Genomic DNA, 24,695 nt, shown 5'->3' on the forward strand with positions numbered 1-24,695 from the left:
AAGAATTAAATGGATGAAATATGAAGTTTTATTAAAAGAAAAAGGGGTGAAAAGAACAAAGTTTTGTCCATCTTTGTTCATCATAGCTGAAAGTTAGAGAAGAGAAAGGAGAGGAGAAAGCTCTTGAGTATTCGGTCATTAGGAGGAGGAAAATTGAAGGTAAGTTCTTGGTACCTTGCTTTTATTTTGAGGTTCATGAGTTCTTCTTGATTCTACCTTAACTCTTGAAGTATATTTTGATTTTTGGTTGTGTTGTGAGCATTTGGTCATGAATTAAAATGAAGGAAATGGTTGTTGTTTCATATTCTTTTGATGAAAAATGGAAGATATGTGAAGTTGAGCCAAACAAATGAGCATGCATGTGCCTTAGATACTAAAGGGAAAAATCGGCGAACATGTTGTGCTTTAAAATGATGAAATGGAGATTATGCTTAAGTAAAAATCATAGATATGTGATGATTGATTGGTGATATACATGTTTAAATAACATGCATGCAAGATAGGTGTATGAAAGAGTGATTTGGTAATAAATCTGCTTGGGACAGCAGCAGTAACATGACTTTGGAAAATCACCATAAATTGTGGGAGATGAATTAGAAGCTGAATAAATTATGTAATTAAAGCTTATTGAGTCTAGTTTCTAATGAAATAAACAAGAACATATTTTGAATTCTGTACAATGAGAAATTTGATTCGTAATGAAGAGTGGTCAGATTAGTCAAACAGTGAAACATGGGAAACTTTGAGAAAAATCTGGTATTGATTGGCTAAACCAAAACTTCTGAAAATTTTATGGATAGAAGATATATGATTCTATTTTCAGGGAAAATTAACGGAACTTGATTTGGAGTTTCGTAGCTCCAGTTATAAATAATTTAGTGACTGTTGCTCAGGAAGACAGCTTGCAGTGAAATTATGATTATGTGGTAAACATTGACAAAAATTTGTTAATGAGTTGCTTATTGATTTCTTATAAGTTTACTATGATCTGTAGGTGTGGTTGGCCGAATATGGTATGAGGTTAATATGTAGTTCGTGTTTGAATAGTTAGATTAACGTGTTAGTAATCCAATTGTAGGCAGTTCGTGTGTGTGGATCTCATCAGCATATCGTCGCAAACAGGTGTGTAACTAACACCCTCTTTCTTAGTCTGGATCGGCAAAAGTCGAAAAGCCGAAATGCCGTAAACCTGTATTTTGTAGATTTGTGAGTGTGCGAATGCTCGTGAGGTAAATCGATTAATGTTTTTGGTAAGCTGAAAAATTTGGACTGCAAAATGCATGATTTCCGTGCCCTCGATATTTTTGGACTTAATGGGCCAAAATTGGAATGATAGGCCAATGGGCCCAATTCGGTAAGAACCCTCGGTAGTGATTCTGTTAGTACGTGAAAGGTAGGAATATGCATGAAAACCCCTAAAATAGATAAATTATTGAAATACCTTTAAAAGTGAAAAATTTACAGTTTTACCCCTAGGAGATAAATTACCGAAATACCCCTAGGGTTAAATTGACCTAAATGCATGTTTGACTGTTGTTATTTATTGCATACCATGTTGTTATTATCGATGCATGGACCGGGATATTGACGGAGGAAGTACGAAAGTGGCTTGTCCACGATCTTGGAGGCTTTGCCTCAATTCTTCGATAATCTGAGCAAAGCTGCAATCAGTGAGTGTTAAATTTGGGTGGGTTGAGCTATTCCCACATGGAGTGTATGGGTGGTACGGGTGGAGTGTAGTGTTTGGTGGGTTGAGTAGTCTCCCAAATGGGCTTGCATATGTTCTTGATGTTGCATGTATTTTGAAATGGGCATATGGGCCATCATTATTATCTCAATAAGGGGCTAAGGCCCGCTTTATTATAATCTGAAAAGGGCTCGCCCAATATCACTGATTACACGAATGGGCCGAGGCCCAATGGGCTTGAGTGACTTGGGCTTTAAATGGGTTTTCCTTACACACGAGTTTTCCCCAAACTCACCCTTTTATTTTCATCCACGCAGAAATCCCCAACCATAGTGGGCTTGGAGTCAGAGGGAATTGAAGTGGCCACCAGTTCGAAAGTTTGATTTTCCTCCGTGCATTGGACATCCTTTTATTTACGTTTGAAGTTTTGGGTTTTAAATGTAATAAGGCCGCTTAATTATTTTTGATGGTTTTAATATGTATTACTAAGATAGGTATTACTTATTTTAACTGTTGAAATTGGATAGCTTTAGGCGCGTTTTCAAAAACAACAATTGATTTCAAAATAACTCGACAACAAGCAAAGCTTCCACAATGAAAGTATTTTCCAAAATTAATCACTTTTCCTAAAATGACTTAATCAAATCGGTTTCCTAGAAATATCCATGACGTTAAGGTGTGGCAATGGCGGTATCGTGTCAGGATTGGATCCGAAGGAGCTTGGTATTAGCGATCCGATGGACTCACCATCTCTTTTCCGGTTTCCTACCGGTGCACACTTCCATTCACTTTAATCCTTAATGAATTAATCTTTTGAACATCAAGTACGATTTTCTGGACTTAGAATGGAAATTTTTTTTTGAACGTTTTTGATGTGGCATGCCGGATCTGGCCATAACTTCTGGGCCGGGTTTGGGGTGCTACATTATTTTAGTAAATCAAACCGTTTATTAAAACAATCAAATTTCAAGGTGACCCGATCACACCTCATAAAAAGGATTGGTGGCGACTCCAATTTTTTGTTTTAAAATAAAAAGTCGACCTTCAAAATAATGGTTTCGACAACTTGGCGACTCTACTGGGGAACATATAAATGAGTCAAGCCACGAGTTGATTATTTCTTGTATTTTTGTTGAAAATTGATAATTTGGTTTAAATTTACGATCCTTTCGTTGCATTTCATTTTTATGGTCTGCATCATTTTGATATATTTTCTTTATTGGTTCGAGTCTTTGGATATATTTTGGCATATTGCATCTCATAACCGGTCGGTTATACCCTTTTAAGTGGGAGTGAGAAACTATTCCTTCGTGAGGTCTTCACATTGGTATAGGATAATGGATCGCTTTCAGGGTACACCCGTACCTATGTCTTTATGAGATTTTCATCTCCGTATAGTCATAGGGAAATGTATTCTCTTGAAATGAACTCGGTCCGTATAAGCCTATAATGGATGAGGATCGAAGAATCTACCGGTTCTAGTACCCTTATTTAGAACCGGACCGCATATAATGAGCCCTAAAAGCCTACCCTAGATAGAACCATACCAAACCGTAGTAGTCACTCGAAAAGGTGCTCTATTTATTATTTCTTGTTTGCTTTAAATTCTAGGTTGGTATGCAATGTACTGACTTGTTTTGTTTTGACTATGATTGCATGGCATTTTCATTATAAAAAAGGTGTTGATTCACATTCAATTACTAAATAGAGAGCTTGCCATGAAGAATGGATTTCTTGATAAAGTGGAAGATAATGCGGCTGTCCGAATATGGTCCGAGAAAACGCAATTAGAGAAGGGTGATAGCCTAACGAATGGGTATGTGTCAGAATTGTGGGATTTCACTCGTATCAGTGTGACTCAGAATAGCCTCCAAGAGTTGAAAGAAATATGGGACTGATGGGAAGATGAAATCAAGCAGCTATTTTACTGTAATTATGGTGATTTGCCTTACCTACTCGATATCAAAGTGGACAAGCACTTGTTTCGAGCTCTGGATCAATTTTAGAATCCCGCCTACAGTTGTTTTACCTTTGGGAAGGTAGATTTGGTACCTATTATAGAGGAGTATAAAACTTTGCTTCGATTCCCGAAGATTCAAGTCGACAAAGCTTACTCTAGAGCCACCAATGTCCCGACTTTCTTAAAAAAGCTAATGAGCATCACGAGGATGAGTGAGCAATGGGTCACGGCCTGGATTAAGCAAAAAGGGGATAGTAAATGTATCTCTTGGAAAAGTTTGTGAGATTTGATTTTGGCGCATCCGAACACAAAGAAAAGAGTCGATATCTTCGCCTTGAGTATCTACGGGTTGGTAATCTTTCCCAAAGCACTAAGGCACGTAGATGAGGCAGTTTCAGATTTGTTTGACCGACTTGATAAAAAGGGTCACCACCGTCCCTGCAATCTTGGCCAAAACTTTTAGATCTTTGACTGGAGAGCGAGTGAAGGTAGGTTCATCGGATGTACGCAACTCTTATTAACATGGTTTCATAGCCACTTTTGAAAGGTAAAAAAAGTTTCTTATCAAGTATTCTCTGAGAACTACTCTCCATTGAAAGAATTAGTGGCTACACTGAGGCGAGACAATATTTCAGAAGAAAAATAAATGGCGATTCTCTAAAATCTCCAAGACGAAGATGTTGAATGGAGGGCTCCTTGGATGATCCCTGATGATATTTTGTACCGGTGTGGAGACTTCGACTAGGTACCTCTACTTGGGATATAGGGAGCTGTTGGATATGTTCTTCTACTTGTATTGAGGTAGTATAAATCGAGGCAGATCATACTAGCAACGCAAGGGTTGGCTTAACGTGAGTTTTTATACAAGAGTGATAACTATAAAAAAAAGGTTTGAGAAATATCTAATGCTTGGAACCAAACCCGCAAGATGAAAAGATTTGCTGCGAGTCCCTTGACGACCCCCGAATATGATTGGTGGTAGGGTAAAAGAATCAATGACAACATCCCTGTGCCAAATGAGGAAAACACTTGACCGATAGAAGAACACCTGCAAGTGATCCCATCTGAGCTAGAGATCATTAAGTAAGATTTTGAAAAGTGGAATTTGGAGCTAGGAAAAAAGATAGAACAATTGGAGGAGGAAAAGATGCAACTAGGATTAGATGTTGATGTCTAAAAGTTAAAAGCTGAGAGATTAAGAAAAGGAAAGGACAAGGCTGAAGAAGACTTGGACAGTCTAAAAATGGATTATAAAAAGTTACGCTTGTCAATGAGGACTACTAAGCTAGGAAAGACATCAAAACAATGGTGGAAAGAGATTAAAGAAGAAAATATTAAATTTGATCGATAGGAAAGGAAGTTCCAAGATGCTCAGGCTCGAAAAGAGGCTTTAGAAAGGAGTTTGTCAGAAAGTCAAAGTGAAAGATCGAATTAAAAGCCCGGGTAGCATAACTAGAAAAGTCACTTCATCAGTATCATAGTCGCAACTCCGCAGTTGAGTTGAAAGCGAGCCTAAAAGAGATTGAAGAGCTAAAAGGAAAGATAGAAGGGCTCGAGACCGTATTACAAAATTGTGAACTCCTAGTTGAACTCTTTGAAGCAAACAATAAACATTGGAAAGAGCAACTCTATTATTCTCAAGGTCAATTCAGGGATAGAGAGCATACCATGGGTGAAGCCATAGCTCAAGTACGAGAGGTGGTCGATCATTTGCAAACCTTAGCAATTCAGGCTGATGTGCTAAGCCTGTAATACGAATTAGAATCAGATCGGGGTCGAGAGTTAGCTTGGCTTCTTAGGAAAGTTAAGGCTTTGAGTATTAGGGCACAGCCGTATATATAATTTGTTTTATGTAAAGAAATTTATTTTCTAGTAAAGTTATTCTAATAGAATTGAATCAGAGTCAATACCTCTTTTTGCATTTATTCCATGCATTTTCATTACATTGCATCATATGCATTAAATTTCACAAAAAGACCCTAATTAATCGAAATTATGACAATTAACCCGAAAACCAAAAAGAGCCAACCAACCGAATATCGCTACTGTACTCGCACCAAAACCAAAGTAAAAGATCAAAGACTAAAAAGACTAGAACGGATTCAAAAAGACATGCAAGATCAGTTGCAAACGTAGCTGCAAGAACAATTAGCAAAAGTTCAACAGGAGATGAGGGATCAAATACAGGAATCCCAAAAAAGTATGATAAGCCAATTGAAGCAGTTGCTGGCTGGAGGACTTGAAAAAGGGAAGAACACTGTGGTCAACTCAGGAGACGATAATGAAGACCCTATTTACCCCTCGGGTTTTACCCTGATAAACGCCCAGGCACAACCAGATGTGTACCCACAAAGGGTAGCCGTTACTATCAAACCCCAATAGTATCAAACCGATATTTCGACACCGACAAACTACCCAACGGGTTCAGCCTCTAATCCGAGTGATAATCCAACCAATCTTGTTGTTCCTGATCTAAATGATATGGCAGAAATGGAAAAAGCAAAAGTGGAACTGCCAAAGTAACTTGAAGATCGGTGCAGATGGTTAGAAGAAAAATTTATAGCAATGGAAAACGCTGATTATCATTGCGGAATTGAAGCTAAGGACTTGAGTTTAGTCCCAAATCTAGTGCTCCCTCTAAAGTTCAAAACTCTAGAGTTTGAAAAGTATAATGGGACTAGTTGCCATGAAGCTCACATCACGATGTTCTGTTGAAGGATGACAGGATACATTAATAATGACCAATTATTAATTCATTGCTTCAAAGACAGTCTAATCGGGTCAGCAACCAAATGGTACAACCAACTGAGTCATGCCAAAATCAATTCATAGAAAGACTTAGCACAAGCTTTTATGAAGCAATATAGTCATGTGACAGACATGATATCTGAAAGAATCATGTTGTAGAATATGGAGAAGAAGCAAAGTGAGAACTTCAAGCAATATGCCCAAAGATGGAGAGAGGTGACAACAAGTTTAGCCACCTCTTCTGGAAAAAGAAACCACAATGCTTTTCATCAATACTTTAAAATCCCCATTCATCAACCATATGTTGGGAAGGGCTACTAAGAGCTTCTCGGATATAGTAATGTCTGGTAAAATGATTAAAAACGCAATAAGAAGTGGTAAGATAGACGCGGGAGAAAGCGCCAAAAGATCAACCCCAAGGAAGAAGGAAAATGAGGTGAATAATGGAGGCACATATAACAAGGGTTATTCAAAACCAATCACTGTAGCCCCACCAAGGACAGTAACTACTAGTTATCAGGGCCCCCCAAGGTAAGAATCCAACCCAAGGCCACATACAGAAAGGCTCCAGTTCACACCCATCCCGATAACATATAGGGAGCTGTATCAGAGTCTGTTTGATGCACATATAGTATCCTCTTTCTACTTAAAACCTATGCAACCTCCATTACCCAGATGGTACGACGCGAATTCTCAATGCGAGTACCACGTGGGAATCACTGCACCGCTTTTACAAAGTTAATTGAAAGGTTCATCAAGATGGGAATTGTGAAGTTCGATGATCCATCGAGACCTAATGTAGCAGGAAATTTATTACCCAATTATTCTAATAAAGGGCTAAATGCGATAATTGAGAATAGAGGGAAGAGAACCAAGATAAATGTAGCGAAATTGAAAACCCCACTGAAATGGGTTCGGAAAAAAATGGTAAATAGAGGATTAATCAAACAGGATTCAGAGGAAAGACCCAAAAGGATGAAGACCTACTGTGAGTTCCATGCTGAAGAAAGTCATGAGATCCAAGAGTTCATTGAATTCTGAGGCCTAGTACAAAATCTGATGGATAATAAAGAGCTGGAATTCTTTGAATATGCCAAAGGCTCGGTAAGAGAAGATGTGTGTGCCTCATAAGAAAGGTCAACAAAAAAAGGTCTATAAAGTCAACCACCTAGTGGTTATCATTTCACAACCAAGAAGCACTGAAGCTGGAGTCCAAATCGCATCAAGGGTCATAATTCAGAAACATGTAATCTTTCCCTACAATGACAACAAGAGGGTTCCCTGTAATTATAACTGCAACATGACAATCCCGGGAGAAGAGAACCAAGATGTGGGTTTCTACACAAGCAGTTGGAGGCGTTATGACCCTGCAAATACAAAAACTGAGCCCATTAAAGGAAAGACCCCAGTAGTTGAGTATAAGAAGGAAAAGACGGTTAGGCTTGAATCACCAGTTAATGAGTCAGTAACAGAGAACAAGGCTAGGGAATTCTTGAAAATTTTAAAGCATGGCGAGTACAGCGTTGTAGAACAACTACATAAACAACTGGCTCGCATATTAGTACTAGCTTTGCTCTTCAGCTCAGATACTCATCGTAGCACGTTGATGAAGGCGCTAAATGAAACTTATGTCGCTAAAGATATCTCTGTAAACAAGCTAGACCGCCTAGTTAACAATATAAGTAATGACAACTTTATCTTTTTTAATGACGACGAAATACTACCAGGGGGCATGGGATCTACAAAGGCTCTGCACATCACCACCCGCTATAAAGGATATACACTGCCAGGGGTGCTAATAGACAATGGCTCTGCACTAAACGTCTTACCTCTATCCATGCTAAACAATTTACCAGTGGATAGCTCTCAGATGAAGACATGTCAAAACATAGTGAGAGCATTCGATGGTACGGAAAGGAGGGTGATCGGAAGGATTAAGATACCCCTTTTAATTAGTCCAAACACGTATAAGGTAGATTTCTTGGTAATGGACATCAAACCTTATTATAATTGCTTGTTGGGGAAGCCTTAGATTCACTCAACTAGGGCAGTGTCGTCATCACTGCACCAAAAGCTAAAGTTGGTAACTGAGGGTCAATTGATAATAATAAACGCGGAAGAAGACATTATTGCATCTGTAACTAGTGAAGCGCCATACAGGGGCAGACGATGAAGCAATAGAATGTTCCTTTCAATATTTGGAATTTCTGAATGTAACTTTCATTGTTGAAGGAAACAAGGTCCCGATACTCAAAATATCCAAAACTACGAGGATGGGTCTACAGCTGATGGTTGGGAAAGTAGCCTTGCCTGGAAGGGGTCTTGGGAAATACCTCTAAGGGAAGGTCGAAGCACCCATGCTAATGGAAAAACGACACTGCTTTGGCTTAGGATAAAAGTCGGATGTGAGGCAAAAGAAGAGAGAGCTGAAGAAGAAACAAGAAAGGAGAAAAGCGCGACTGAGTGGGGAAGAGGTCAAGTGGGAACCGATGACCTTTCCCCATATATCTAGAACTTTCGTGGTAGGAGGAACTATTCACCCTAAACGGAAGATGCTAAGAAAAGAAATTGCAGAAGAAATGTTTGGAAATCTGAACATCAACGCCATATCCGAAAAAGGAATTGGGGGAGAATTTATCAGGCATCTACCCCTATGTACCTAAAAGTGTTCTGAACAATTAGACTGTGGAAGAGATTCTTGTTATTTTTAAAGCAAATTTAGAGTAATGTTCAAAACACGCTTATTGCTCTAAGCCTAGGAGCAATAAGAATCCTTTTTTGAAATAGGCTTATGTCCAACATCTTTATTTCAATAAAATGTATCTTTACATATCATCTTGAGCAAATATTCTTTTATTATTTCCATTTCATTCATAATCATAACATACAAATAATTATTCTTAGATTTTTTTTCCTTTGTATTTTTTTTATCCCTATAATAGGTCTCTAGATATCAATGAGATGAGCGACGCTGCTACTAAATCAGAGTCTCCTTTTGAGCAAGATATGTGTATGGAGGATTCTCAGGATTTTGAAGATGATCGAGACTTTGACCTATCTCCTGATTAGTTAAGAATGGTAGAACAAAATGAGAAACAAATCCTACCTTATAAAGAATCAGTAGAAATTGTGAACTTAAGAGAAGAGAAAGAGGTGAAGAATGGAACTCGTATCACCGTAGAAACAAAACGAGACCTCATTGAGTTACTCAAAGAATTTAAGGATGTCTTCGCATGGTCATATCAAGACATGCCTGGGTTAAGTACAAATATTGTGTTACACCGGCTCCCTATAAAGAAAGAGTATGAGCCAGTTCAACAGAAGCTCTAAAAGATAAGGCCCAACGTTTTACTAAAAATAAAAGAGAGGTCAAGAAGTAATTAGATGCTAGTTTCTTCCAAGTGGTTAAATACTCAAAATGGGTAGCTAATATCGTCCCCGTCCCTAAAAAAGATAGGAAAGTACGAATGTGCGCAGACTAAAGGGATTTGAACAAAGTCAGCTCGAAAGACAATTTCCCATTGCCACATATCGATACCTTAGTGGACAACACGAAAGGTTACTCACTGTTCTCTTTTATGGACAGTTTCTCGGGATACAACCAGATAAAAATGCATCCTAAAGACATGGAGAAGACCACATTCGTGACCATGTAGGGAATATTTTGCTATAAAGTGATGCCATTTGGACTGAAAAATGCGAAAGTAACGTAACAAAGAGCCATTGTAACTTTGTTTCATAATATGATGCACAAAGAAATTGAGGTTTATGTTAACAATATGATTACAAAGTCCCGAATAGAAAAGGAGCATATACAAGTCCTAAGGAAATTGTTCTTGAGGTTGAGAAAATTTCAGTTAAAGCTTAATCCAGTAAAATGTACCTTTAGGGCTAGGTCAGGTAAATTGCTAGGATTTGTAATCAGTAAAATAGGGATAGAGATTGACCCAGACAAAGTCAAGGCTATACAAGACTTGCCTCCACTGCGTACTCAAAAAGAAATTCAGGGTTTCTTAAGGAGATTAAATTACATCGCTAGGTTCACTTCACAATTAATCGAGAAATGCGACCCCATATTCCATCTCCTTAAGAAACACAATCTAGGTGTATGGGATGAGGAATGTCAGAAAACTTTTGACAAGATTAAACATTACCTGTCTAATGCCCCAGTGTTGACGCCTCTCAGCCCAGATAAGTCGCTGATACTGTACTTGACAGTATTCAAGAATTCCATGGGATGCATGCTTAGTCAACATGATAAGTTAGGAAGCAAAAAAAGAACGCTATACTATCTCAGTAAAAAATTCACTGAATGTGAGACAAGATATTACCCAATCGAGAAGTTGTGTTGCGCCTTGATCTGGACAACCCAAAAACTGAGACAGAACATGTTGTACCACACAACTTGGCTCATCTCAAAACTAAACCCTCTAAAGTACATGATGGAGTCGACTGCTTTGAATGTAAGAATGGCCCGGTGGCAAATTCTGCTTTCCGAATTTGATAGTCTATTTAAATCAGAAGGCTATAAAAGGAAGCACTATAGCAAATTTTCTGGCCAGTAGAGCTCTAGAAGATTATGAACCTTTGAACTTTGATTTCCCGAATGAAGATCTAATGTATGTGGCAACCACTGAAGAAGACTCTCAAGAAGGTCATCCTTGGAAGCTAAACTTCGACGGAGCCTCAAATGCTATGGGTAACGAAATTGTGGCAGTCCTGGTATCCCAAAACGGAGATCATTATCCTTTTACTAGTAAATTGGATTTTGATTGCACGAATAATATGGCATAATACGAAGCATGCATCATGAGTATCCGTGCAGCCATAGAACCCAAAATCAAAGTGCTAGAGGTATATGGGGATTCTGTGCTAGTGATCTCAAGGGATAATGGGAGACAAGAGATCCCAAGTTGATCGATTATCGAAGGTTGGTTCTTGAATTAATTAAAGAATTTGATGACATCACCTTCTCTACCTTCCAAGAGATGAAAATCAGATGGCTGACGCTGTGGCTACCTTGGCTTCGATGGTCAAAGTGAACAAACAAAAGAATGTAAAACCTATCCAGATGAGTATTTATGAGATCCTGGCTCATTGTTACAACATCGAAGAAGAAGAAGAAAAAAAGGATGATCACCTTTGGTACCACGATATATTGTGATATATGAAGAATCGTGAGTGCCCTGACCAAGCAACTGAGAATGATAAAAAGATGTTGAGAAGACTGGCCAGTAAATATGTCTTAGATAGGGAGATCCTGTATAAAAGAAGAAAGGATCAGGTGCTACTAAAATGTGTAGACGTTGTCGAGGCTCAAAAAATCTTGGAAGAAGTCCACGAGGGTGTCTACGGAACACATGCCAATGGTTTTACAATGGCAAGGCAAATCATGATATTTGGGTATTATTGGTCCACCATAGAAGGAGATTGCATTAGTTATGCCAACAAATGACATAAGTGTCAAATTTATGGATATAAAATTCATGTACCTCATTCACCTCTTCATGTTATGACTTCTCCCTAGCCTTTCTCTATGTAGGGCATGGATGTCATTGGGTCAATATCGCCAAAAGCTTTCAATGGGCATCGACCCATCTTTGTGGTCATCGATTACTTCACTAAGTGGGTAGAGGCCACTTCTTACACCAATGTCACGAAGTCGGCAGTTAGCAAATTCTTGAAGAAAGAGATCATATGCCGGTATGGAATGCCAGAAAGAATTATATCTGACAATGCACTAAATTTGAACAACAGCACAATATCAGAAGTCTGCAGTTAGTCCAAGATTAAACACCACAACTCATCACCATATTGGCCAAAAATGAATGGTGCGGTGGAGGCAGCCAATAAGAACATTAAAAAGATCGTGGGGAAAATGACTGAGACTTATAAAAATTGGCATGAGAAGTTACCATTTGCCCTCTATGCTTACCGAACATCTATCAGGACCTCAACTAGGGCAATTCCTTTGTCTTTGGTTTATGGAATGGAGGCGATTTTACCCATTGAAGTTGAGATTCCTTCTTTCTGAGTTTTGGCAGAATTGAAGTTGGATGAAGCAGAACGGATCCAATCCCGATATGATCAACTAAACTTGATTGAAGAAAAAAGGTTGAAAGCCATTTGTCATGGTCAGATATACCAAAAGCGAATGATGCGAGCTTAAGACCAAGGTGAAAACCGCAAAGGGCGCGCCTTGAGACCAAAAGGATTTTGAGTTAAAAACCCAGAAAAGGGTTATTCAAAATCAAATTTTGATCGAACGTGGGCCATATAGAGGTCTTGTCCTATACGAATTAAAAAGAAAGAGGGATGCTACATCTTGGGGCATCAACAAAGTACTCTAGATCTCCTAAAACACATATCTAGTTTAAAATGGTCCTCGAGAAGTTTGTACGATGAAGCTCATATTACGTTATCTGGGGCACCTATTTTCATCTTATTTCTTTTGTATTTTAGCAAATTTGCTATGTTGATCAATCTATTTCGAGCTTTGCTCCTAATAAATTTTAATCTTATCCATTGTTACAATCTTTTTCAAGTATTTTTACATTGAAATAACGATTAATGGACTAATAATATTCAAGTAAAAGGAGTTCTGCATATTGCTCTAAAAGGTTCTCTAAATAGTACAAAGACCTGAAACAGGACCACCAGTCAGAACTAACAAAATCTAAAAGTTGGAAATTTTTGGGAACGAATAGTCTAAATTATGATTAATTCTTTGAGTTTTCTGTCAAAGATACCAGTTGAACAAGAAGGTAGGGTAATTCGTCAGTAAACCTAAGCATTAAAATGGAATCATTTTCGAAAAATAACATTCTGCATTCATGCAAATATCATTCATACACATCTAGTTAGGAGCATTTGATTCATTCTAATCATAACATCCTAATCACTTGGCATAAATATAGGCCCATGAAATGGATTCTACAGGTCATGTTCCCAGATAACGGTGTAACAAATCAGAGAAACCACAAATCCTATACCCCAAAAGTTGCAGTAGGACGGATTGAAGTTATCGTGGCAAATCTTATCTCCCTGAAGTTGCAGTGGAGTAGATTAAAGCTACAAGTTACAGATCTTTTCTCCTTGAAGTTGCAATGGAATAGATCAAATATAGCAAATCTTATCTCTCTGAAGTTGCAGTGGAGCAGATTGAAGCTATAGATCTTATCTCTTGAAGTTGCAATGGAGTAGATCGAAAATAGCAAATCTTATCTCTCTGAAGTTGCAGTAGAGTAGATTGAAGCTAGAAATCTTATCTCTCTAAAGTTGCAGTGGAGTAGATTGAACCTCTGAAATTGCAGTAGGATGGATTGAAGTCATCATTATGAATCTTATCTCCCTGAAGTTGTAGTGAAGCATATTTATCTCTCTGAAGTTGCAGTGGAGTAGATTGAAGCGGCAAGTCCTATACCTCTGAAGTTGCAGTAAGATGGATTGAAGTCATCATTGTGAATCTTATCTCCCTGAAGTTGTAGTGAAGCATATTAAAGCCACAAATCTTATCCCCCTGAAGTTGCAGTTGAGTAGATTGAATATAACAAGTCTTATCTCCCTGAAGTTACAGTGGAATAAACTATAGCTACAAGCTACAAATCTTATCTTCCTGAAGTTGCAGTGGATCAGATTAAAGATACTAATCTTATCTCCCTGAAGTTGCAGTGGAGTAGGTTGAAATTACATTTCCTACACCCCTAAAGTTGCAGTGGGTTGGAATAAGACTACTTGAAGAAGAGAGACATTCAAAGAAGTCGAGATTTGGCAAGACCAGGCAAAATTGGTCATTTTTAAAGTCTTTGCTCCATTCCCTTACACGACAATGAGCAAAGAGGGGCAGCTATAACAGGCCAATTCTGCCCGACCCACTACAAACAAAAAAAAAAACAAACCAAAAAAAAATAATAAATCCATTAAAATCCAAAGTCTATTTACAATACCTGAAAGCCTAAAATTTACAAACCCAAATAATACAAAATCCTAAAGCCCAAATGACTGACAACCTAATCTATTTTCAGTAAAACTAAAAACCCTAGCTGCCGCTCCTCTTATGTCGTCCGAGGCACCTCGTCCCAAGGTCTGACGCCACGGGCACCATTGTACCAAAACGGAAAAGGCAACCCCTCTTTTCTCTATGTTGACCGCACACCGATACCTACAAAAAGAACAAAAATGGATAGCAACAGCAAAGAAATAGCGCAGTAGAAATAGTAGAAACATTGAAAATAGATAGAAAAATCAAAATCTAATGTATTATTAGGCTATAAAAGCCAGATCCACCATGTATTCTTTTAGATATACAAGATTAATCAAAAAAACAGAACTCAAATTTCAAAGGTGACTTTTTTTCCTTTTTTTTTTTTCATTTTCTTACGAATTTATTTTATAAATAAAACACAAAATAAAAAGGAAAAGTTAAAAAAAGGGTACCTTACGGTTTGCGTTCTGTCGCCTTGAATGGCTCAGGCCGTCACCTCCGATTAAAGGTGACTCCTTTTCAAAAACCCTAAAACCAAAGGGTTTTACGTTTCTTTTTTGCGATTTTAACCTTTTTTTAAAAAAATAACCCCAAATCGAGGTTTGAAGAGTTGAAAAGTAGAGTAAGAGAGAGTCTGAGAGAATTCTCAGAATTTTTGACAAAAATAAGGGCTGAAGTGTTTTTTTTTTTTTTTTACTTTTGCTATTTATATAAGGGTTAATACGACACCGTTTTGGACTTAAGCACCAGTGGCCAAAACATCACCGTTTTGCTTGAGACCCGAAACCCGACCAGATTTTAAGCTAGGATTCGCATGTTTTTCCCTCAAAGGGATATTTACGCGATTGGTCCTTCCGCTTTTTCGCCCATTTTCAATTTAATTTTGTTCCTTATTTTGCCTTTTAATTTGACCCTGTAATTCTAGCATTATTTCATTTCAATCCTCTGCAAAACGGTGTGCATATGGACAAGGGGATTATTGCCTAATTGGTCCTTGTCCTTCCTTCGCGCATTCGGTTTTAATCCTTTAACCCATTTTATTGTTAATTTGTTATTTTATTACGATTTTTACTTTAACTTTTTGCTTAGATTCTAATTTAGTCCCTTACTTTCGATCTTTGATACTTTATTTTTCTTTGTATTTATTTATTTCTTTATATTTATACATTTATTTGTTTTTCTTTTTTTTTCTTTTTATGTTTTTTTCCTTTTTTTCTCATTATTATTATTTTATCTATTATTATTTATATATTTTATTACAAATTGTACCTTTAATTTTATTTATATTTTAATTTGGTTCTTTATTTTCAATATTTTATAAACTATTTTCCTTATATTTATTTATGTATTTATTTATTTCTTTGTCTTTATTATTTTTAAATTGACATTGTCCTTTTATGTGCATACTTTATTTTTATTATCATGATTATTATTTATTTTATTTATCTTTGATTGCTCATATTAATGTTAAAATAGCGTATATTATGTGATTCTCGTAAATTGTTTTTATTAGTATATTTATTATTGTATTTATTAATGCAACATTTCATTCATATATTATCTTCATTTTCTACATCACCATATCATCTCATTTCGTTAAAATCACGTCAAAAATCACGTTTAAACGTATTTATCCATAATAGGTCATTTTATATTATATCCCGAATAAGAGAAATATACATCATTTAAATATTACGTTTGATATTATCCAAAAAAGGAAAGTTTTCAAAATAAGGCATTGTTTTGTACTTGAAAAATCGAGAAAGTCGTGCCCTAACTTACGGGGTTTCGATTTTTTCTCGTTGGGTCTAAATAACCGAATTTTCTTTTAAAATTAAAACATGTGAGATTTCAAATAAAAAATAAAGGCAAACTCATTCTCAAGAATTTGAAGTGTCATATCCTAACTTACGGGATGTGACATTTTGTTGCCTCGAGATGAGAGGGTCTTTAATATACTTTTCGATTTATTTAAGAATTTTTTTAAGTAAAATTAACATTAATACAAGAAGGCATCATATTTTAAACTCTTCCGAAGTTTTCAACTTTTGACACTAAGACATGAAGTAATCAATTAGGTACCAATTTTGGGCATTACGAGGGTGCTAGTTCTTCCTCGTACGTAACTGACTCCCGAACCCGTTTCCTGAATTTTGTAGACCAAAAAAATCTTTGTTTTAGTAAATCAAACCATTTATTAAAATGATCAAATTACGAGGTGACTCAATCACACCGCATAAAAAGGATTAGTGGCAACTCCTATTTTTTTGTTTTAAAATAAAAAATCGACCTTTAAAAAATGGTTTTGACAGTTGGAATCACTTTTCAACTGGTTAAATTCTTAAGAAAGTGATCACTTTTCATCCTACTAAATACTACATTAATGAATCGAGACATCTATTCTAATTATTATCAAATAATATACTTCAAAGGAAAGAACTAAGATTTTTGTGGCATTTTTATTCAAATGAGTTAAAATAAAATCTTCTCAACGTTAGAAAAAAGGCATAATTATAAAAATCATTCTTAATAATTCAGGGATTTTTCACTTCAACCGTAATTTTTTTTTTGTTTCAATTTCACTCACAACATTGAAAAAAATTTCAAATATAACCAGAATTGATGGAAACTGTCAGTCAACTAACTGCCAATATTTTTATCCTATATGGCATGCCATCTCAGTCGATGAGGTGGTTGATGTGGATGACACATTGATAGAACATAACAGTAAACAAATGAAGAAAATATTTCTGACTCTTCATTTATGAATAGAGAGAATTACTTGCTTTCATAGATGAACACTGATGTGAATTTATACAAAGATTTGCTTTGCACAACTGTTGTTAACTAATTAACGACTTTAACTATACTCACAACCAACTTCAGTTATTCTACTATTCACCCATCATCCATGTTTTGTGACTCTTAGCTTGTTCCGCAATAGAGAAAAAATGTTGATGACAACGATTTGGTAAGTATAACAGCAACCTAATCATGTGCGAGAACTTCACCCAAGGCTAATTTCTCATCAACAACCTTTTCACGAAGAAAAAAAAAAAAAATCAAGCTCAACATGTTTGAATTTCGAATGAAGAATATAGCACTTGAATTATCACACCAAATAACAGACTTGCCTTTTGAATCCAAACAAAGCTCACTCAACAACGACTCGAGCCATGTTATGTCTGCAGCAGCTAGGGATGTTCAAACGGTCAACCAAACTAAACTAGTATTAATCGAATTAATCGAACCTTTTAATCCTTTAACCGTTAATCGAATTGAAATTTTTTCAAAAAAATTTAACTGAACTAAAATATTTCGGTTAACTAAAATTTATATGTTTTTGTTTTTGGTTAAAAAAGTATAAAACATATCAAAAAAAATAAATTGGTAATTTTCATTAGATCAATTAATCGAATTAACCAAATTATAAGTCTTGAAACACTACATAATTAAAAACACTACATAAGTCTTGATATTAGCATATAATTAAAATGTAATAGTCTTTAATATTCTCTATTTGCACCCATTTCTTCTCTTCAAAAGATCTCCATTTGCATTATACCTACAAAATATGTGCAAAAATGAGCATATGGTAGTAATATATGTTCAAAAAATCAAATAATATAAACAAAGGAATCAATTGTAAGTTAACAAGAATGAGATAGCAAGCATACCCTTCAATTCACGAAAGCTCATGAATTTAGAATAGGCTCTGATGCATTCCAAGAAAAGTCTAAACATTGAAATGATTAAATAAGTTAATGTAGAAGTGATGTGGTAAAAAATTGAAACTATTAAATTAAAAATAAATATATCATTTTCAATATTGTCTATTTCTTGAATTTTTTCTTCAATCTTCTCGACGTCATTTTTTGATGATGATTTCCGAATCCAATCTTGAGTACACATAAGAGCTTGTACAATTTTAGGAGTTAAAGAACTCCTAAATTGATCAAGCACATGCCCCTCGGTGCTAAAGGCAGACTCTAAATCAATCGTAGAAACCGGTATAGCTAACACATCTTTGGCCATATCTAAAAGAGTGGGAAATCTAGGGCTATTCACTTTCCACCACAATAAAATATCAAGATCTTCAATAAAATTCACATTAGTCTCAACTAGATATTTATCTAATTCAGATGTTTTGTCCTCACCACTATTTTCTAACTCACGTTTTTTATACAAAGCTTGCATACGCATTTTCATTTTTTGTTGTGGTTCATCGAGAGAAATATGTGCTGCCACACTCGATTGGCTACAAGCACTATGAAGTGGAGGCTTACACTTATCAAACAATTCATGTAAAACTTCTTTCAACTGTTGAATCATTTCATAAGCTTTTTCAGCATTAGACATTTCATTAAATGCAAATTCAATATACTTCAATTTTTTTCTAGGAACTAAACACAAGCAACAAACACAAGAAAACACACCCGATTAGCTACAAGCATTATGAAGTGGAGGCTTACACTCATCAAACAATTCATATAAATTTTATTTCAACTTTTACATCATTTCACAAGCTTTTTCAGCACTAGACATTTCACTAAGTGCAAATTTAATATATTTCAATTTTTGTCTAGGATCTAAACACAAGAAAATTCATCTCATCTTTAATGACCCGAAAGGTAGTGGTGTCGAAAATGGTGGTTTTGAAACTCCGTTATTCGATGGTCGAGTCTGTAAATATTATTTAATAATATTTACGAATTTATTTTAGTATTATATGAGATTTTTATTTGACAGATTTTATTAAGTGATCAGTTAATAAAGGTACAAATGGTTATACCGGAAGTTAGTGGTTTTGGAAAATGAGGTATCGGGACTTCATTTTCATAAATTGAGCTTGTAGATATTTTTAAATATTTAATAAAAATATTTACGGGATTATTTTATATGTGAATTGAATTTTGGTCAATTAATTGTATCGAATTAGTACTTAATTATGGTACAAGGACTAAATCATAAAAATATCAAAACTTTAATTATTTTTAAATTATAGTGTCGAACATGATTAAGGAACGTTTGTAACAATTAAACCAATGGTTTAATTGAGTGGACGGTAACATGTTCCAATATATTAGAATTTGTAATCAAATTTTAAGTAAAATAATATTAATAATAAAATAGTTAATTAAACTTAGGAAATAAAATAAGAGTGGAAGGAAAGAGAAGCTTTATTTCTCTTTGAATGCAGCAACTTTTGAAACAAATAGGGAAAGGAAGAAAACGAACGGGCCAAGGGTTTAGAAATTTTTAAGTTTTAATTGGTTAGTCAATTTAATCTCTTTTCTTATAATTTTTATATTTTCAGAATCCTGCGAGCTTAAGTTTGTTGACCCATGTCATATTTTTTAATATTGTTAAATATTGAAGATGTTACCTTGGAGGGATGACTTATCTTTTCCCAACAGTCCCCTTTGTTTAGCTTGAAGCTCTACCTACAAAATTTGTCGAAGTAGGACTAGGAGGTTTAACACTACCCTCAATAGATGTTGGTTCAGTAGACATTCTGCATTTTATATACATTTTAATATGGTTTTCAAGAGTTTAATTCAATCCATAAAAATAAGAAATCTAATAAGGTTTGCAAAACTTATCATATTCATAGTGTTTCAACAACAATTAACATAAATATAACAAAATTTAATAGTGCTTCAACAACAACTAACATAAATATCACTAAAACAACATGATAAGATTTGCATTACTTATCATATTCATAGTGTTTTAAACATAAGGATTATGTTTATTTATTAAAGACATTGTTTTTTTGTCATAAATACCTTTAACCCACAAAAGGTAAAATTATGTTTAATTACTATTCCTACGAGCTCAACAAGACACCCCCAATAAGTTGTTTATTTACCATAAATAATGTAACACCTTAAACCCAGCCTAGACGTTATGGCCGGATCTGGCTTCACATGAATTGGGATTTGAAAACAATTGTATCGAGTTAAAACTGTTTCCGTTTATTAGCCTTTATTTATCTTTCATCCATCTCAAAACCCTTTTCTCGTTAATTGATTCGTTTAAAAATATATTTTGTAGCGAAAGCTTTTAAAACCGTGAAATTTGAATAAACCCGTTCGCATTAAGAAAAAGCGTTATTACTAATTAAACCGAGTTTTCATTGAGGTTTGCAGTTTAGAAGTCCATGTAAATAGTTAAAGTCCAAAATAAAGGCAACAATCCAAATTACATCAAAAATACCCCAAAAATAATAGGAAGTAAAAACCTTAAATGAAATTTAAACAGTTCAATAGTCATGTGGTCACTATTGAGTCCTCCACTACACTGATATGCCTAAGTCTGGCGATTACCTTTACACATAAAACAGAAAGGGGTGAGTTTACGTAAACTCCGTGTGTAATCCCCATAGAAAACACAACAACCAGGTAAATGCAGTCTGGGCCTAAGCCTATTTTAATTTTAGTAACAGTTTGGGCCTTAGCCCATTTCAGTCCAGTATCAGATATGCATTAAGGCTTTAGCCCATCATAGTATCAGTAATTCAAACAGTAATCAGAAACAGAGTCCTACTCACCAGCCCCTACACACCATTTTCGTCCATCCCTACACTCCATACGGGGTTTCCAACACCCAACCATCCCTACACTCCAAGTAGTTCCGAATGCAGCACATATTCAGTATATTGCAGCTGAGCTGCCAGATAAATAGGCTTAAATCTTTCAATACACTTCTCCAAATATCATCATCCCAACCCAATGCAATGCAAACATACAATATGTCATGCTTTTATGCAACCATCATTCATACGTATACATATATATATCAGTACTCATGCATAATTTATCATGCATCACATACACTCAGATCATATATTTAGGAACTAGGTAATGCTTACCGACCCTACTGTAGGTTCACGGTCGACTTGGGCGACCTGTGCAACCCTAGGAATCATTTCAGATAAATGGGCTCACACGTCCATGTGGTTTGCCCGTGTAGGCCCACACGTCCATGTGGCCCACACGTCCCAAATTGGCCGTGGCTGTAACGCCCCAATTTTCGAGAATTCTGTGAATGTTGGTATAGGTTTAATTATGTTAGTGGGCCTCTAGAAGGCCCAAGCTTAAGATAGAACCCGACAATTTTAGTTAATTTTTGTTCCATAAGAAAAAGGGGGTGAAATTATGAAATAGAACCTATGTGAAAATGTTTGAAAATGCTATAGGCTAAATTGAAGTGGCCAAATAAATATGAGTGCAAAATAGGAGGATTTGCATGACAAACCCCCCATTTTACATGAAGTGGCCGGCCATCATGTTGTTGTAGACAAAATGTGCACTTGATATCCATAATTTATGGTACAAATTGATACAAATTGATAATGGGTTAGGTAAATGTTTCATGATAATGGGTTAGGTAAATGTTCCATGATAATGGGGTTAGGTAAATGTTCCATGATGGGAATTTCATGTCTTTTGTATTAAAGAATTAAATGGATGGAATATGAAATTCTATTAAAAAAAAAGGGGTGAAAAGAACAAAGTTTTGTCCATCTTTGTTCATCATAGCCTAAAGTTAGAGAAGAGAAAGGAGAGGAGAAAGCTCTTGAATGTTCGGTCACTTGGGGAAGAAAATTGAAGGTAAGTTCATGCTAGTTTGCTTCTATCTTGATGTTCATGAGTTCTTCTTGATTCTACCTTAACTCTTGAAGCATATTTTGGTTTTTAGTTGTGTTGTGAGCATTTAGTCATGAATTAAAATGAAGGGAATGGTTGTTGTTTCATGTTCTTTTGATGAAAAATGGAAGATAGGTGAAGTTGAGCCAAACAAATGAGCATGCATGTGCCTTAGATGCTAAGAGGAAAAATCGGCTAACATGTTGTGCTTTAAAATGATGAAATGGAGATTATACTTAAGTAAAATCATAGATATGTGATGATTGATTGGTGATATACATGTTTAAATAACAAGCATGCAAGTTAGGTGTGAAAGAGTGATTTGGTAATAAATCTGCTGGGGACAGCAACAGTAACGTGACTTTGGAAAATCACCATAAATTGTGGAAGATGAGTTAGAAGCTGCATAAATTATGTAATTAAAGCTTAATGAGTCTAGTTTCAAATGGAATAAACGAGAACATATTTTGAATTTTATACAATGAGAAATTTGATTCGTAATGAAGAGTGGTCAAATTAGTCAAATAGTGAAACATGGGAAACTTTAAGAAAAATCTGGTATTGATTGGCCAAACCAAAAATTCTAAAAATTTTATGGATAGAAGATATATTTTCAGGGAAAATTAACGGCACTTGATTTGGAGTTTCGTAACTCCAGTTATAAATGATTTAGTCATTGTTGCTCAGGAAGACAGCTTGCAGTGAAATTATGATTATGTGGTAAACATTGACAAAAATTTGTTAATGAGTTGCTTATTGATTTCTTATAAGCTTGCTATGATCTGTAGGTGTGGTTGGCCGAATATTGTAAGGGGTTAATACGTAGTTCGTATTTGAATAGTTAGATTAATGTGTTAGTAATCCAATTGTAGGCGTTAGTGTGTGGATCTCAAATCAAGATATCGTCGCAAACAGTGTGTAACTAACACCCTCTTTCTTAGTCGGATCGGCAAAAGTCGAAAAGCGAAATGCCAAAACCAGATTTTGTAGATTTGCGAGTGTGCGAATGCTCGTGAGGTAAATCGATTAATGTTTTTGGTAAGCTGCAAAATTTGGACTGCAAAGTGCATGATTTCTGTGCCCTCGATATTTTTGGGCTTAATGGGCCAAAATTGGAATGATGGGCCAACAGGCCCAATTCGGTAAGAACCCTCGGTACGTGATTCTGTAGTACGTGAAAGGTAGGAATATGCATGAAAAACCCTAAAATAGATAAATTACTGAAATACCTTTAAAAGTGGAAAATTTACAATTTTACCCTTAGGAGATAAATTATCGAAATACCCCTAGGGTTAAATTAACCTAAATGCATGTTTGACTGTTGTTATTTAGTGCATGCCATGTTGTTATTATCTGATGCATGGGATTGGGATATTGATGGAGGAAGTACTAAAAGTGGCTTGTCCACATCTTTGGAGGCTTTGCCTCAATTCTTTGATAATCGAGCAAAAAGGTCAAGCTGTGGAGTGTTAAATTTGGGTGGGTTGAGCTATTCCCCACATGGAGTGTAGGGTGTGGTACGGTGGAGTGTAGTGGTTGGTGGGTTGAGTAGTCTCCCAAATGGGCTTGCATATGTTATTGAAGTTGCATGTATTTTGAAATGGGTCTATGGGCCATACTGTTATCAGAATAAGGGGATAAGGCCCAGTTTATTGTAATCTGAAAAGGGCTCTGGTCCAGTACCACTATTACCTGAATGGGCTTAGGCCCAATAGGCTTGAGCTGACTTGGGCTTTGAATGGGTTTTCCTTACACACTGAGTTTCCTCAAACTCACCCTTTTTTATTTTCATCCACGCAGGTAATCCCCAACCATAGTGGGCTTGGAGCTGTGAGGGAATTCGGAGTGGCCACCCGTTCTGAAAGTTTGATTTTCTTCTGGTGAACTGGACATCCTTTTATTTACGTTTGAAGTTTTGGGTTTTCAAATGTAATAAGGCCGCTTAATTATTTTTGATGGTTTTAATATGTATTACTAAGATAGGTATTACTTATTTTAACTGTTGAAATTGGATAGCTTTAGGGCGCGTTTTCAAAAACAACAATTGATTTCAAAATAACACGACAACAAGCAAAGCTTCCGCAATGAAAGTATTTTCCAAAATTAATCACTTTTCCTAAAAATGACTTAATCAAATTGGTTTCCTAGAAATATCCATGACGTTAAAGTGTGGCAATGGCGGTATGCATGTCTAGGATTGGATCCGACGGGAGCTTGGTACTTAAGCAGTCCGATAAACTCACCACCTCTTTTCCAGTTTCCTACCTGGTGCACAGCTTCCATTCACTTTAACCTATAATGAAATTATCTTTTAAAACACTAAGTAAGTTTTTCTAGATCAACAATATAAAATGTTTTGAACGCTTCAATGTGGCATGTCGAATCCGGTCATAACGTCTGGGCCGGGTTTGGGGTGTTACATTGGCCGTATGGATCCCACGGCCTAGCCCAAAACCCCACACGCCCAAATGGACTACCCGTATGGGCCTGCATACCCGTGTAGCCTACACGACCCAAATCAGTCTAGTTTGTATGTTGCACACGACCTACCTAGCCATTGCACGGCCGTGTCTTGCGCACATGGTCTAGCCTCGTCGATCATACACCCGTGTTATGGCACAGGGCCTACCACATGGGCGACCACATGCCTGTGTAGCGTCGATA

At 36.0% G+C, this 24,695-nt stretch overlaps 1 long non-coding RNA gene across 1 annotated transcript; it reads left to right on the plus strand.

The window, feature by feature from the left end:
- Window positions 1-24,024, plus strand: LOC128295098 (uncharacterized). Its single transcript, XR_008285411.1, has 2 exons — window positions 1-159; window positions 23,832-24,024. It is a non-coding gene; the product is annotated as an uncharacterized LOC128295098 (long non-coding RNA).
- The last annotated feature ends 671 nt before the right edge of the window (window positions 24,025-24,695 follow it).

The sequence above is a fragment of the Gossypium arboreum genome, chromosome 7 (genome assembly GCF_025698485.1).
Source record: "Gossypium arboreum isolate Shixiya-1 chromosome 7, ASM2569848v2, whole genome shotgun sequence".
In the NCBI taxonomy this organism is placed as follows: Eukaryota; Viridiplantae; Streptophyta; class Magnoliopsida; order Malvales; family Malvaceae; genus Gossypium; species Gossypium arboreum.